Genomic DNA, 6,201 nt, shown 5'->3' with positions numbered 1-6,201 from the left:
CCCTACAGGGTGGCGAGTCGCCACCATGATCATTCCGACGTTTCTGAGGCAGCAAATATTCACGTTTCTGAGGCAGCAAATATTCTCTCCTTTTGTCTTCCAATCTTTTGTTATATTTTTCCATATTTGAAAGCTTAATTATCGTTTTTTTTCTTCTGCAAATATTAATTATGATGTAGGACACTCCATTAACGTTATTACTGCTTTGGAGACAGCGAAGACAATGACTGTCTCCTGAAGCTGAAGGATCGCCACAACTTTAGAGTCGGTTGTGGATGAGAGCAAGCCTCACAATACATCTTTAACCCCTCAGGAGAGGATAAGAGCCTCTTCAAAACGTGACTCTTGTTGCGGACCAGATATAGCCGTTGAAGTCCACATCAAATACAGGTGAGGTGGCCTCTCCTTCTCCTAGTATTTGTCTTATTGCATGGGCCAGCAAAATTATCAGGAGATTAATTGAATGGAGATATTTTGTGCTAGGTTTTTGGTTCATATATTGTTAGAGGTAGAGTTTATATTCCTTTGATCACCTTATAATCATTTTGTATGAGTTTTCATTTTGATTTTTAAGATTAGTAACTATTGAATGCTTGATTACGAATACTTGAGTAGAAAGGATGGTAGACAGGGGATACTTAAAGAAAAATCACCCTTAAATCTATGAAAAAATTTGACATCCGGAGGACAACAGCTACAAGGAGTCCAACAAGAGGGTTCTAGGAAACTTCGCTTGGCCTTTATGTTTTAAGTTCTAGGAGAAACAACCGTGGATGGACATTACTAATTTTAGGCTATTTTAGAAATTCACAAAATTATAACATTGAAATTAAACTTAAATTAATAATTGAAATATCTTGAAAATTTCTGGGATAATTTCTCATGTCTTTGTGAATCTCTGAGATTAACTTTTACTTGTTTAAGAGGGAGGTAGTGCTGGTGATATTTAAATTTGTTGAAGAAGCCAAAATTCAAACTACCTAGGTCGGAGAAGCCTATCACAGATGTTGGACACATGATAGATGATTGCTTTAGTTTTAAAGATTGGTAGGAGAGAAACTTCTATTTTCTCAAAATTGATGACAACATGATTGAGTTTATCTAAGATAACATGTTGGACACAATTGCTACTTCTCCTGTAATGTAGTTCCCAATGGTCGAATTGAAAACTTTATTTTATTTTGTGGCATGGAAGCAATGACAATAAAGATTGATTGTAATGGTCTCCAAAAACATCATTATAAGCCAACTCCAACTTTCTTTGAGAAAAAGAAACTACTATTAGTTTTGGTTTCTGGTTGAATTCTATAATAGGGGAAGTTTGTCATAGCAGTAATGCATGATGCCCAATATGATTTTGTAGCAAGTGATTGTAGTCACTCCTTCGTTCATATAATTAAAGTGGTGTATATTCACTCTTATTTATGTTGTGTAATCTCTCTAAGTATTACTGTTGAAGTTGTGATTTTTTTTTCTTAAACCTGTATGTTCATTGCTTTAGGTTTTGATTATTTAATCGTATAAATTTGTATTTTCTAATTTTGATCTTTGATATGTTTTTTCTTAATCTTTATTTAATTTTAATGGTAAATGAGTTAAATGTGCATCAATTGTTATTCATTCTTATGTAAGCCAGCTCTTCAATCTATATTAACTTAGATTAACTTCATAAGTGGGGTTTTTTTGTTTATGGAAGAATTCATATATAACAATTTTTTTTATGTATTCACATATGTAATATTTAATTTATCATTATTATTTAACAATTGAATTTCTAATTATATAATGAACATAATTGATATTAAATTTGTTAAAAGTGAAATATAAATTTCTATGCATATGTTTTAATGTGATCTTGAAATAAAAGTTATGTAAAAAGTTGGTTGATTAAGGATTTGTTTGGGGCAACTGCAGCTTATTCAATTATCTGCTGATAAACTGATTAAAAATAATCTGTTGATAAGTTAGGTGAGGTGGCTATTATAAAATTTTATTTTTTTTTTTGAAAAATTCAGATCGCTGCCTGAAAGCTGTCACCACACCTAATGTTAAAATTCTGCTTTCAGCATTTTCAAAACGTATAAGCTGCCAAAACGCAGTTTACCTAAACAAGCCAGCTGCGTTTTCATTCTCCCTTCCGAACCACTCCACCGCAACTCCACCGCACCAAATAAGCTGCCTCAAACGAACCCTAAATCATGAACAAACATAATTACTCATGCATTCTTCTCTATTTTTAGTTCATTTCCCAATTTTATCACATTACATAGTTTAATTAACAGTTAAACTTCTACATTTCATAAGAAGTCACCCTCTCAATTTTGTCAAGTTAATCCTGAGCTGTTAACCTCAACCTCAATTTGATATTAGCTCCAATTCGAACCAGACTAATTGCATCTTAGATTGAAATATGGCAGTTCTGTGAAGAACAAAAATCCTATGCACTACTGTGAAAAAGTAGTTGAGCAACAGCTTAGAGCATGTGGGTGGAGCTGTTAATTTAGCTCGTAGATCGTTAATTGTTTGAAAATTGATTAAATTTTTTTTTCTTGAATCAAGATTGGATCGAAGTAAATGAGCCGAGTTGGGAGCCAAAATTCTGAATTGATTTTTTTTTTTCGAGTCGATTTTGAGGTGGCCCTGGCTCTGCTCAAAATTAGATCGTAAACAACCTAATTTGTGAGTTTGTTTTAACATTATCTTCAGCATCAATTTGATTATTACAACATAATTCTCAGGATTGCAAAATTATCATTGCAAATCCAAGGTCTATGAGAAACTTTATATGTATATTTGGCATTTACATGCATATCACACAATTTCTATGTATTTACATATCTAACATTGTATGACCAAAAAATGCCTTGACGATAGCAGAGAGCAACGGGTAGAAATTCAACAAGAGCCGGCCATCACCTTGGCTGACTATCGCTAGCAACCGGAGGCCGGCTGCTCTCTCCAACAGGCAGAAATTCAACAAGCGCCGGCCATCTTGATATACCACCTTTTCAAAGGCAGAAGGAAAATTTACATACATGCCACTAATCCTCCTAGGCTTGATGTGTCAGGAAGAAATTTTTATCCTTTGACATAAAAGTTGATGCATATTTTAATAATAAATATTTTAAATTCAATTTTAAGATTATTTGGGCCCGATTCTAACAATTTTATCGACATAAATTGACCATCTTGACAAGACAAACAAAATGATATCAATGAAGCCCAAAGTAAACCGTAGTAGCATGTTTGTTGTATTGTATCTGCAGAATTTATATCGTCAACTTAATGGTCAAACAAAAGCTAATTATGATAAAAAATAATCAAATTGAACGCATCGACGAGAGAAATCCGACGAGATCAAGATCTCTAAATTGTGGTCATTAAATCACTCAAATTATTTAAAAATTATCTACAGTCATCGTCTGATTAGGTGGAAGGGAAGTTATGTGTCAATATATCAAAACACACCTTTCCACAAGGCTATAAATAGGCCACTTATCACCACTTGAGGAGGAGGGGAATAAGGGAAATTTTGGTGATTGTTCTGGACAAATAATCATCGACCTCTTTAACCGCCGACCACAGTTAACCATCGTTAGTCGACTACTGTTGGCCACCATCGGTCGCCACTAATCATAGAATGATGTCAACCACTACGTGTAACCGTTATAGTCGAAATATGATTATTCAATAGCTAAAGTGCTATTTACATACATACTAGGGAAATTTTGGAGATTGTTCTGGTAGTAAGATTCGACAAATAACCATCGGCCTCTTTAACCGCCATCGTTAGTCGACCACTGTTGGCCACCATCGGTCGCCACTGATCATAGAATGATGTCAACCACTGCGTGTAACCGTTATAGTCGAAATATTATTATTCAATAGCTAAAGTGCTATTTACATACATACCACCCAATCCTATGCATTTACATATGAAACATTTAAATTTCTTGATTCTTCATAATAATAAAAAAAAATTATGAAAAAAAAAAGAAGAAGAACAGAGTAGATAAAGAGAAAAAATAAAGTGGATAAAACATAACCGAAAGTCATAAAGCAGCAGAGAAAAGGAAGAAAAAGCTTAAAAAATCATTTCTTTATTCCACGAGCAAAACCCTACTTCCAACAGAAGCAAATGATTCATTAACTTTCTAACCAACTAAACTAAATAATAAAAAAAACATATTCAAAAGTTAGAATAATCATTTTATCCTTGATTTGAATGCTGACAAACCACATAAAATAATTGGGCAAACATATTATATATTGATACACATAAGACTCCATTTAATAAACTAAAAATAAGCATCTATTAATATAGAAATACTTACGTTAATACCACTCGTGTTCGGCTCATTTATATTTTAAGCTCAAAAGGTGTGTTCGTGTTCGGGCAAGCAAACGAGCCGAACACGAGCCGTTCACGAACAATGAGTTGTTTTGACAACCCTAAACATGTAGCCATAAAATGTTAATGATTGGGGCAAGATTTAAAACATAATTTGAATCTAATTTAATAATTTTTATTTTATTTTCTCAATTAATACTTTTAATTGATTATAAATCATTGTATCCTTGCAGCCAATTAATTTTTTTAAAAATACTTCTCATCATATTTATTCGTGTTGTTCTTGTTCGGCTCGTTGACTTAGCGAACAAGCCGAACATGAGCTGTTCGCGAACAGCGAGCCGTTTTGACGACCCTATTTATGCATACAAGCAACCTTACCTATGCATAAAAAGGAAAAGGCCTGTTTCACCTGTTAAAAGTTAAAACCATGATGTTTTTTATATTATATGAAAGATTTGGGTGGTATAAACAAAACCATGATGTTTTTTATACTATATGAAAGTTTTGGGTTGTATAAATGTAAACAAGTAAAGTTTAGCTGTTTAGACATATAATTTTCTATTAAAATAAGATAAATTATATGATGATAAAGAATTTTACAATTCATAAACATCTTATCATTAATGTAGGCTAGCTGCCTTTTTCAACTATTAAAGAAAATAAAATAACCATGCCTCAATTAGTACATTCAAGCAAATATTTTATATAATGACAACTTAAATTTATAAAAAATATAATGTAAAATTGATTTAAATATTAGATATTTACCAAAAAGGCATTCAATAATTAAAAAAGAAACAGGTACTTTCTAATCTTTCTTTATTTAATACATTGATTAGTTAGATATATGAATAATGGTCCAAATAAAATTAATTTAAATTTACATTATTCAATTAAATTTGTCTAGCATAGTCTCTTGGAATGTGCGTGGCTTCAATAAATCTTATTATGATATTAAGATGGACATTATTGATCTCCCTGAAATAAAACTTTTTTCTGATTTGGTTTTGGACCCTTTTCTCACTAAGAAGCTTCACCTTCTTCCCCAATGAAGCTTCAATTAACAATTTTACTTAATGAGTGATATAAAAACTCAATTATCAAAGTACAAAGTGAATGCAATCAATATTATTTTATTGATTATATATTTTATTAATTAAAAAATTAAATATTAAATCAACATAAAACAAAAAATGCATAAATGCATGTTGTATTAAAAAAATACACAATTTTTGATATGATATTGCACTTTTTCAAATAAATTACACTTCATTTTTTTTTCTCTTTAATTGCACATTAATATATTCATATATCACCAATGCTTCTTTGACCTGGCACAAACCTTGATGCAATTTTTAGCCGTAAGCTTCCGAAAGCAATTATAGGAATTTATAACTCACAAATCCCATCAAGAAATAATATTAAAAAGGGGCATTTACATACGCACGACCCAATTCTTATGTATTCACATACCTAACACATAGGTATTACTTTTTATATTTGTATCACTTAGGTCTTTAATGTCACAAAAAAGATCAATATTTAAACCCTTAAAGAAGAAATACACATTTTCATGCACAAAATGACATGAAAGCAAATATTAAATTTTAGCTATGATTTGTCGTCATCAAATTTCCATCATCCGGTTTGAACTTAGATACATTTCATGAATATCAAGGCAATTTTTTCAGCAAGAAATTTTCAAACTTCGATTGAAAGTCATTTAGATCTCTAGTTTCAGTAAACTTATAGTCAAATTGATTGGCTCGATGAGACGGGCCAAAGAAAACCAAGATTGGTCTAATATGAGTCATATGAAGCTTATATCAAGCTGTTGAACCGTTTTT

The sequence above is a fragment of the Phalaenopsis equestris genome, unplaced genomic scaffold (assembly GCF_001263595.1).
Source record: "Phalaenopsis equestris unplaced genomic scaffold, ASM126359v1 Scaffold000140, whole genome shotgun sequence".
NCBI lineage: Eukaryota > Viridiplantae > Streptophyta > Magnoliopsida > Asparagales > Orchidaceae > Phalaenopsis > Phalaenopsis equestris.
This window is presented reverse-complemented; position numbering follows the sequence as displayed.